The sequence below is a fragment of the Lytechinus pictus genome, chromosome 2 (genome assembly GCF_037042905.1).
Source record: "Lytechinus pictus isolate F3 Inbred chromosome 2, Lp3.0, whole genome shotgun sequence".
Classification (NCBI taxonomy): domain Eukaryota; kingdom Metazoa; phylum Echinodermata; class Echinoidea; order Temnopleuroida; family Toxopneustidae; genus Lytechinus; species Lytechinus pictus.
Window position 1 is genome coordinate 54,363,271 of NC_087246.1, and position 10,977 is coordinate 54,374,247.

Sequence of the window (10,977 nt, forward strand, 5' to 3'; positions counted from 1 at the left end):
CACACTTTAAGCAAGGTCCATATAAAAATGTGGTTGTCACATAATTCTATATATGCTTTACAATTTTTTATTTCAATTTAGATATGAATATATTATTGCCCTACTTCATTTTAATTTCGTTAACACGGCTATAATACAAAACGGGGGTAGTGGTGGAGCTAGGCGAGGAACAGGGCCCTTGGAACGATTTTTTTAACCGGGGGTGCTAGTTTAAGGCCTGGTCCTAATGGCCGACGGATAAAAAACGTATTCATAAAGGACACAGCGGACGAGCAAAATTTCGCGGTTGGCTCCATTCGTTTCCATCCGCTCCAGAAATGGACACAAATTTGCAAAACAAAAAGGCATTACGGAAAAGAACGGACGTGGGAAGTATGTAACGCGGATGTTAAACGGTTGTTCATCGGAAACCTTGCGGATGAAAACGGATGGAAGTGGATGACAGCTCCGAAGGGGTTACCAGGGATTTCGAATCTTTTATTGACGAGATGCATACGCTTAAATCCTTTCTATTTCCGTGCTAATAAGACGTTCCTCGTATCCTATCTTTCCTCCGTCTTTCCGTTGTTCAGCTTCAGTGGATCTGAGTTGCGAGGATGCCGAGAGGATGCACGGAGGATACAGCGGACGCTTAACGGATGAAAACGGACATGGAACGTTTGCTGCTCGCATATGTTGCGGATTTACATCGTACCAGCGGAAAGTTCATCCGTTCTATAAGTTTTGTGGAGCTCAAAACTTTTTGCGCGGATGAACTCGCAGTGGACGGATACTCGATGGATAGAGCGTATGTAACACGTATGCAATGAGTACACAACGGATGCATAGCGTTTTCCAACGAATGGCAAGATTTTTTTTACGTTTTACATCCGCTTTGCTTCCTTAAGTGCAGTAGGAGTGGGCCTTTAGATTTGACAAGCCGAAACAAGGTTTCAACTAAAAAAATGAAGGTAATTTTGGTCATCATGAAAAATCTGACCAGCAAAAAAAAACAGAAAAACGTTTTCATAATAAAATGAACAAAATGACGGTGATTTTACATACATTTCAGCTCTTCAACATACCTACATGACCTATCATATTTCCAGGGGTGGTGCCTATGGCGGATAACACACGCAGCACCCCCTAGGTAAATCTTGAGAGCACCCCCGCATCAGGGCAATGGCGAGACTGGGTCTTTTCTTTTTTTATATTTGTTTGTTTGTTTGTTTTATTTTTATTTCTGCGTTCACAATACATTATCAAAATTATTTACATTGTTTGCAATATACAAAATAATCTATAACGTATACAATATAAACATAAAACATAATTAGAAAAAAAAATGGTGTGGGCATATACTTCACATTTTAATAATATAAAGCTACATAAACAAATGAACGCAGGAGACCGCCATCGTGAGCGTTTAAGCTTGTAATTGATGGCGGCCTCTTAAAAAGGTATATACTTTGATTTGAAAGAAATATCACCCCAAAAATAATTGGCGGATAACGGAAGAAGAAGAAGAACGACATTTTTATGAATATGATATAAAGGAAAGGAGGAGGATGAGGATGATGATGATGATGATGACGATCAGTGGCGTACCAAGGGTCACGGCATTGGGGGGGGGGGCGCCAAAAAAAATTTGGAGTCACTTAGTGGGCGCGCAAAGCACGCTCAATTGCAAGGTAGGCCTATACTGACCTGAAAGAGAAATTTTAAGGTGTGCGCCATTAAACGAATATGTATCCCACTGATCAATTAATTTTGCGCTCGCATAATTTTGTTTTTATATTCAGACCTAAAAAAGGGATATTATGAGCAATTTTTTACATTCATGATACATACCTGTCTCACTAAACAAACAATGCGAGCGCGAAGCGCGAGCGGAAATTTCTTTTGGCATATATTGACCCCAACATGGACAATGTAATGACTTTTTTAAAGAAATTCATGAAGAGCATATATATTTCACCATAGCCATCTAATGCGAGAGCCAAGCGCTTGCTTATTTTGTTAGAATTACATTTAAACATATGAAACACTTTTTGTAGTCAATGTAATCATGAATATGATACGTATATCACTAATCAAATATTGCGAGCGCGAAGCGCGAGCTGAAAATTTTTGAAATTCAAACCTGAAGAGGGGCATTCTAATGCTTGTTCGCAGGAATTCACTAAGACCATAAGTATTTCACTATTCGCGCTGAAAATTTTCGATATTCAGACTAGAAAAGGGACATTTTAAGAATTCAGTATTTTAAGGAATTCATGAAGAGCTAACATATCTCACCAATCCAGTAATCCAAACGTCAGTACGTATTGGAATCATGAAAAAGAAGCATAATATTATGCCACTACATAAAACAATAATTACTGGAACTATAGGTCTATTTGGTGTATATTGACTTGAAAACGGGATGTTTTAGTACAACAGGAATTAAACAGACAATGCGAGCACTAGGAATGATGAACACATAGGCCCTAAGCAAATTGTGTTTCTTAAAGTTATGAAAAATATTTCTTATGTAATAAAATATAATGTAATATATATATAACATAAACATAGTACAATATAATAAACAGTAATTTCTTCATCCCCCACTACGGTTTTCTTTCTTTCTCCCTCTTTTTCTCCTTTCCTCCCTTTTTTTTTGGGGGGGGGGGAAGCAGCCGATGGGGGAGGGGGCACGTGCCCCCCATGCCCCCCGTAGTTATGCCACTGATGACGATGATGATATGATGATGATGATGATGATGATGATGGTGATGATGATGATGATGATAGTTACCATAACATAATTTAGATAGTGAAAGGCGATTCGTGGAATACTATTTTTAGATTTTTTTCGATGTTAACAATTTTGATTTTTGATTCCCGAAAGGCCTATATCGACTTCCTGTGTATGACATAAAACTGAAAAGAGATTATAGATTATTTTATTATAACCCTTATAACGTTACGCAATATCATTCATGACATAAAGTTGTAGATAAGGCAATAGTTCATAAACAAAAGCTGTGAATTTTACAACTTTCAATCAAATTGATTATTCTGTTAGTGTTGAGCAAATGTTTAAAAAATATATATATTTTTTAAATAAAAAATCAAAAGCAACATGTAGAGATTACGATAAAGCATTGGGCGATAATCCAAATATAATAATGTTTCAAGTTTATAGACAATGAATATCGGATATTGGAAGAGAGGCTCAGTCGTAGTCTTGTACAAGACTGTGGTCAGTTTATCTGACGGTTGGTGTGTCCATTGCATGTCCATGACTGTGAAATATAGTCTAGTAATGGGAATCATCAGGGGCATTGGATGTGTTTACCCTCATCCAACCCCAAGGGGCATGGAACACCCACCAGGGAACAGGTGACGTCATTTATACGACTGATGACGTCACAATCAGCAACCTGAACGCGTTGTGGCTTCCAAGTGTGTGGGTGCTTTGACTGATTATGACGATGATGATGATGATGATAAAAGGGGTACGTACATGTATATATCGTCAGATATGTACTCTTTGTGCTCAATAATTACCGTCCTCTGTTTTAGCTAATAGCTGTCAATACAAGAGAATAAATTCCTGCTGGCTACACATATCACTTGAGTCCAGCGATGAATATGTAGATCAATGCATTGCCTAAGTTAGTGCCACATCGGGATTCGAACCATGAACCTTGTGATCTACATAGTCCGGACACATATCCACTGGACCTAGGCCACTATAAAAGCTCTATGCCCCTTTTGGGGGCGTCTTTATTCCACATACCACTGCAAATGTTTTGCTTTCGGATTTTAATCGCTCAAATCGTAAATTCTTATTATCTTCCACATAAAATTATTTCGTATTAATATTTCTTTCGGGGGAGGGCTGGTATTTGATCCTTCCTATCCCCTTTGTAAAGTTATCAGTCAATATTTCTTTAGTTGCGTTGTCGCTTTCATTATCATTTATCATAATGTTTTCATCTCGTTATATAGGGAAATGTATGTTTGGTTATATAGTTAATTAGTAAAATAACGCACCAGTGCAGACTTTATACTATAATCCCTACCATGCCTATATTTGTTTCTTTCGAGACAGCATGACCAGGTCATGAGTTAATATATATTCCACCTGAACATGACTTGCCATGCATGCCTTGATTATAGATTACCGTTTGTAAGTTTTCAAACGGATATTCCTTTGTTTTACGATGCTAATCCCTCCGGCATCCATCTCCTGTATATTTCCTCTGCCCGACGCCATTACTACATAACAAGGCATATGGATCGCGTGCCAGTGCACCTCATCTTCCCCCACACACGCGGTGTCAATGTTAAACACATTAATTTCATTCTCGATATCTCCTATCTTCCTCAACTCAACTAATATCAAAACTTTGGAGAAGAAAGACGTATGGCTGTCATTATGTTTGTATTTTCCTTCCGTTTCGCGCTCGATGGCGGGGAATGAAAACAACAGACCATTTTTTTTCTTTCTTTCTTTGCAGAGATGGATCGAGTTGGACCCAGGGAACATCCGCGTCACATCAGGGTCCGATGATGGACGTACCGTGTCACAAGAATGGCGGGCAAGGCGGGCTGTGTACACCAAAATGATTATGATTCGGGGATGGAAGTATTTAATACAAGAAATTAATGATCCATCCAACAAGCAAGAATTCACGTGACAGCTGATGAGTCAGAGAGAGTGAGAGAAAGAGAGAGAGAGGGAATAGGAAAAGACGAATGGAATTAAGAGCATTCGTGTTAGCATGTCAGCCACAATGATCTGCCAAAATATGTTATTGCTAGATTTTATACGTTTTTAAAACATTTATGCTTATCACATTTTCTCGTGTGCAGGAAATTGTACGAAGGAATGGTTGACATATCATGCATATCATGTAGTTGATTTGAGCAAATTCATCAATTTGACCCCCTCCCCCCACACACACCCCAACACAGAGAGAAAAAACATCAAAAAGTCAATAATACTTAATTTTCAATTTGCTCTCAATCAATATGATAATTACAAAATATACAACTTTTAATGATTCAGAATTTCATTTAATTCTTTTGATAGTTTGATTAATATATCCTACATTCTTTTTCTCATAGTGAATTTGTTTGTTTTGTGCTTGATAATAAGCTATTTCATGAAATATCTTTACCTCGTACATCGATATTTTGTTCTTAAAAAGAAAAGTTTCTAGTTCAAATTACATGATGAAAACGGGAGAAAACGGTCAATTCATTTCTTTGTCATGTTTGTAGTATTGCATTCAGTCTTAATGTACACTGCAAAAACTCCGGTGTTGATTTACCACCAGCCCAGAATATATGTATGTCCACACCACAGAAGTGTTGAACAACACCAGTCTAACACCAGATAGGTGTTATACTACACCAATTAGTATCAAAACAACATCGGTTTGATTCTAAACTGGTGTTCACAATACTTCTCTGGTGTGGACATACATAGATACCGGGCTGGTGTTAAATTGACACCAGTGTTTTTGCAGTGTATACATGCTAAACAGAATATTATTTTATCATGACATTATCTTTTAAAAAATGAGTAAAACGAATTCAATTGATAATTTAGTCAAGTTACACATGCAAGTTGCTTGTATATAATATTTCTGTTAGCAATTTGAATGTTTCGTTTTTGAATTGAATTGAATTAAAGTAATGTAACAATAGAAGCTAATTTTTTAAGCATTGCATTAATTGGATGCGGTGAAGTATCTGATAGGTTATGGTTATGTTGATATTTACTTACAAAGAGTTCTCAGTCTATCACTATTTTTTTCAATATGATCATGTAAAAATTATTTAGCACTTGAACATGACTTTGATTGGGTCTTTTGTATGTGGTTGCAGGTTTTCCTCTATTTTTTTCTTCACATTTTCGTATACTTTTTCATGTTGTTCACTGTTGGCCAGCAGGTCAATCATAGACCCTTAAAGTAGTTGGGCAAAAAATGCCAAACTTTTAACCATCCCTATAGGCAACATACTGTCCACACAACTATTCGTTAAAATCTGTCCAAATTTGGAATAAAAACTAATAATTGGGTAATAAATTTGCTAAATTGGATAATAATTGCCCAGCATATAGATATATTTTTACCAACATACATTACCCAACACAGGGGACAGTATGTTGCCCAGTGTGTATGTAAATTTCACATTTTACATTACGCAAACTGCGTCTGAATTTCTATGTTGCCTTTTAAAATTATGTCGCAAAAGAAAAGTAGACATTCTTCCTCTTTGTATATAGTGTATTGAAATTCATCGTAAATATTGCAATATGGAGTAACAGTTGTATTGATGGTAGCTTAGCTCTGTATTTTCTCCTCTTTTTATTTTTTACAAAGATGATTTGAAAATGTTACTTTTCAAGATACAGTTTCACATTGTGTGAATTTTATTTGTTATCTTATAAATGTTGCGTGCGATATATCTCACTGATATGAATTCCATAATCCGAAAAGTACACACGCTTCCTTTCGAGCGAATAATTGAACAGTATCGAATCGGTGTTATTTTGACAACATGAAATAATTCCTATCTGTTATTTCTCAACCGTCCCATCCCCCGGCTTCAAACTGTGCTCTCGAATAGCAAGGTAGATCTAGATGGGATTGCGAAAAGTTATGTAAACAATTAACTACTTTGATCAGAAATGGTGCCTCCACCGTGTAAAGCCGGATAGAATCGCTGTATATATATTTTCTCAGCACCCTTCTAGCTTTTTTTTTCTTACTTTAAACTTGAACTAGAACAGAGATCCCGCTGTGACAAATGCACCTCTTGTTATCAGAGGACATAACTCCGACAAATCGAAAAGAAAATATCAGCATGTTCTTACGTATACAAATCGAAGTGCTATCCAACAGCGCATGCCATTATAACTAGCAGCTTTGTTGAAATCAAAACCAAAGTCAAGCTAAGTTTTTTTTCAATACCCCTCTTTTTATACCCCAGAATTTATGTTAGCCTCTAAGAAAAACTTGGGCAAAGTTTTCGCAGCGATATCTGTCAAAATACTCCGCCAAGCGCTTCCCGGGAGTGAAGAGGCATCGGGTCGGCCGCGGGGTGGTGTGCAGTTTTCACGCGCTCGCCTTTTTTTGTTTACTTTAATGGGTGGTCAATTTCTCCAAAGCAAAATTTCAAAATAAACACGAGCTCCCTACAAGACGACTTGGGTGGGCAGGTTTAATTGATGTGGATATTTTCTAAACAAACGGTACGGTTGGCTCGTTTCTGATTGGTTAACAGGGCTAGAGACCAAAGAGCAGTTAGCAATGACGTGAACGGAGACAGGCTCATAAAGTGTAGGCTAGATAAATCCTTTTCAGTTTCAAACCAAAAGGGAAACCCGGGATTGCTCGGCTGTGGAAATCACTGTTGCGTGTATTGGAAGGGCAGACTTCTCTCTTCTTCTCATCCTGAAAGTCAAACTCACCGAACATGCATCAACATTTAACAATCCTAAAGAAAACAAAAGGCTGTAGAGAAAACAGCCCTAACCAAGTGCCCGGCAGCCCATTTAGGGGCAAGGAGTGAGTGACTATCTATCTAGAGTGAGCTCGACTGCCAAGCAAGACACATCTCACCTTAACCGCTCTACTTCATCAGAAATTTATTTCTTCGTCGTTTTACGGACGTGGTAATGACTTTGCATTGTCTCTATCAATCTGCATTGGACTAATTTTCTACAGACTTTCATAAAATTCACTAGACACCTTATTGCATCTCAGATCAGGATGGCATCACTGAGCGCTTTCTATTCGAGCTACGCGGCCGCCGCCCACCCTGGACAGTACCTTTTCGCTGCCTCGCCCGCAGCCCCGTATTTCTACAGCTTCAGAGATGGAGCGTTCTCGAGCCCCCTCCCAATGAGTGCAGTGCCCCCTCTCCAGCGCCGAGAGGCACCCCAGAAGCCCCCGTACTCCTACATTGCCCTCATCGCTATGGCCATTCGAAACTCAGCCGACAAGAAAGTGACTCTGAATGGCATCTATCAGTTCATTATGGATCGATTCCCTTATTACCATGACAACAAGCAAGGCTGGCAGAATTCAATCCGCCATAATCTCAGTCTCAATGATTGTTTCGTTAAGGTGGCACGAGAGAAAGGTAAACCGGGAAAGGGCAACTATTGGACACTCGCACCCGATTGCGAAGATATGTTCGAGAACGGCAACTTTCGACGTCGAAAGCGACGCCCCAAGGCTCCAAATAATCAGATTAACACATCTAATGACGCAACTAAGCAGAGTGACAATGATAACGAGGAGGAGAGTGAACTCAGTAAAGAGTCTGGTGATGCGATCGATCGAAACGTTGACATTGTTAGTGATGGGGATGATAAATTTATAGAATCTGATACCGATTCGGTTGACGAAAGTGCTTTGAGGAGCTTAAAGGAGAGTGACAACGAGAAGCACAATGATGACGACGAATATGACAATAATGCTAACATGATCAAGAACGAACTAGTAGTCATTGATCGAAATTTAGTGAAATACGAGGACAACGATTCTCAAATTTCCTCTGTTAAGAGCTCGGTTGGAGCCAACAGTGATCGTCTTACAAACTTCTCTTCGAAACGCGATCACGATCTCGATAAATACTGCAGAGCAGAAGTGAGAAAACCAGTGTTCTCAATTGACAATATTCTTGCTTCACGCATGACTTCGAACGTCGACTCGAAAGTGAAGAACGTAAATGGTCTAAAGCGGTGCCGAGAAGACATGTTCGACTCGCACCAAGCTCGTAATCATATCGACGATGAACTATTGATCGCGAAGAGTCGCCGCATGTCTTCCCCGTCACTCACAAAAGTTCAAGTAGGGCAATACTACGAGAGGGAAAGAATTGGGTCGCGAAAGTTATCTTACGGAATGGTGGATGATTGCTGTAGAAAAGTCGAGTCACCGCCATCGCCCACGTCTCCACCATCGTCTAGTGCCCTCTGGCAGTCGACTATGCTACAGAAACTCGCTTCTCAGGCGACATCGCACTGCTACACGTGCGCAGCATCAACCGGTGTATCAACAGCCTTACCCGTCAACAACCAACATCATCATCCTGATCATCATCCCCGTGATCGTCTAGCCTCGTCTGACGATGTCGCTGCAGCCCATCCCGTCTATCCATCTCTCCTTCATTCTTCCTTCCCGTGGGCATTGAACTCGGGGGCGTTGTGTGGGTCTCATCAACTTCCGACGTCGTCGACCTTACCGTTGATGACGTTACCATACGCAATCAAACCGTGGCCGATCGAGAATCCCCGATCAGCGAGGGAACGAGCTTATCGAGTTTGATTATTAGACTGCACTCTTCTGAAATAATAGCCATTGAAAATATTTTTAAATAAACTCATATTGAAAGGGACCAAATACCAAGACTCCGGGGCCAAAACTCTTTTATTCGCTATCAAGTTACAATATGGCCATCTCATCATGCTCAATGTAAATGTTTGAAAGTGATTTTTGTAGAAATGAATTTTAGAATTGTTATGCTTTGATCATGTTTGATGTTAAATTGTATGGAGAAATTTTATTCTGAATGATTTTTGTTGTCTTATTTTGTTAGCTTCCCAGTTAGGCATCCTTTATACTCTGTAAAATAAACTGAACAACAATTTCGACAATCTGCTCCTAATCATTATGATTACGGTAAATATTATAACAAATTCTGTCTTTTAGAATTCACTGAATATTTTGCAATATTTGTTTCTTTCTTTGATGTGAATAGCTATTGTACATTATATCATGTAAATATTGTGTAAAATGAAATTTGTAGCTACGAATATTTAATTCAACAAAATACCAAAGCATTACGAGTTAAAAAAAAAGAATCAGTTTAGTATGTACATGTGCATTCTTTTTTTTAATTGTGTATAATTTTTTTCTCTTTTCTCAATCACAAGCGTGCCTAAAAACAATTACGTCCTTACCTTAGAAGCTGCTTGTTCATTATCATTTGTATGATCTTTCTGATTTACAATTGTCTTAATAGTTTGATTTACAAATTTTAATGAATATTTATGCAACATTCTTAAATTGCGTTGGGGGGGATTTTATTTCTTTGCACATTTCCCACAGTTGGCAGGTCCGCTGACATTTATGAAAGTATTTGATTTTTTTGTAGAAATGCTGCGTTATTTGATAAAATTCTCATATACTGTTTCAGTGTGAAACCTTAAATCAGAAAAAACAAACCGAGTGACTGTTACATCGAAGTTTTAAAAAGTGAATGTGTCACTTTTGGATGTTACCTCATGAAAAGACTTAAAAAAAACGTTATAGAAATTGTTTGACACACTCTATTTTAGGTTGGATAGATTCTAAAAATGGGGTTTATTATTTCAGTCTAATAGAACTACAGTTCCTAGATATCTTAGCAGCTAATAGTGAACAACAATTATTTTGAAGAATATTATCAGTAGTGTTTGAAGAAATCGAAATCAAATAGTCGTCTGTCCCTCTCTACATCGTTTTGCGAAGACATTCAGAAAGTTTGTTAACCATTACTGAATAACCACAATGAGTAATATTACCTAAACCTCGAGCATGTTAAGTGAAAGGACCAACATCACATTCTGACATAATCCATTATTAACGTGTTGCAATTCCTGTTGTATTGTTTTCATTTGCATTTATATGGAAACTATGACATGGTATCTTCAAATTGTGTTTCTACCTCTCTTCTGCCTATAAGAAAAATTTTGTCGTTCTTGGAGACAGTTTACCTTATTTTTCTCTGCTCAATTACTGTTTATGCTTTTTAATGAATTAGCCATGACGAATCACTGATCAATCATCAAATCACAGACCCATTCTGATTTGATTTTATTAAGAAAAAACGGGTAGACGTTCAAAAATATCGTATCTTTGATCATAGCCCCTTTAATACAAATGCTTTGATAGTCCTGCATATCACATGACTGTCTTCTCAACTTTTTTTATAATCCAATTTGTT

The 10,977-nt window shown here is 38.0% G+C and overlaps 1 pseudogene; it reads left to right on the forward strand.

Annotated features, from left to right (window-relative positions):
- The first annotated feature begins 7,384 nt into the window (after nt 1–7,384).
- On the forward strand, nt 7,385–9,263 carry LOC135153153 (forkhead box protein P1-B-like; annotated as a pseudogene).
- The last annotated feature ends 1,714 nt before the right edge of the window (nt 9,264–10,977 follow it).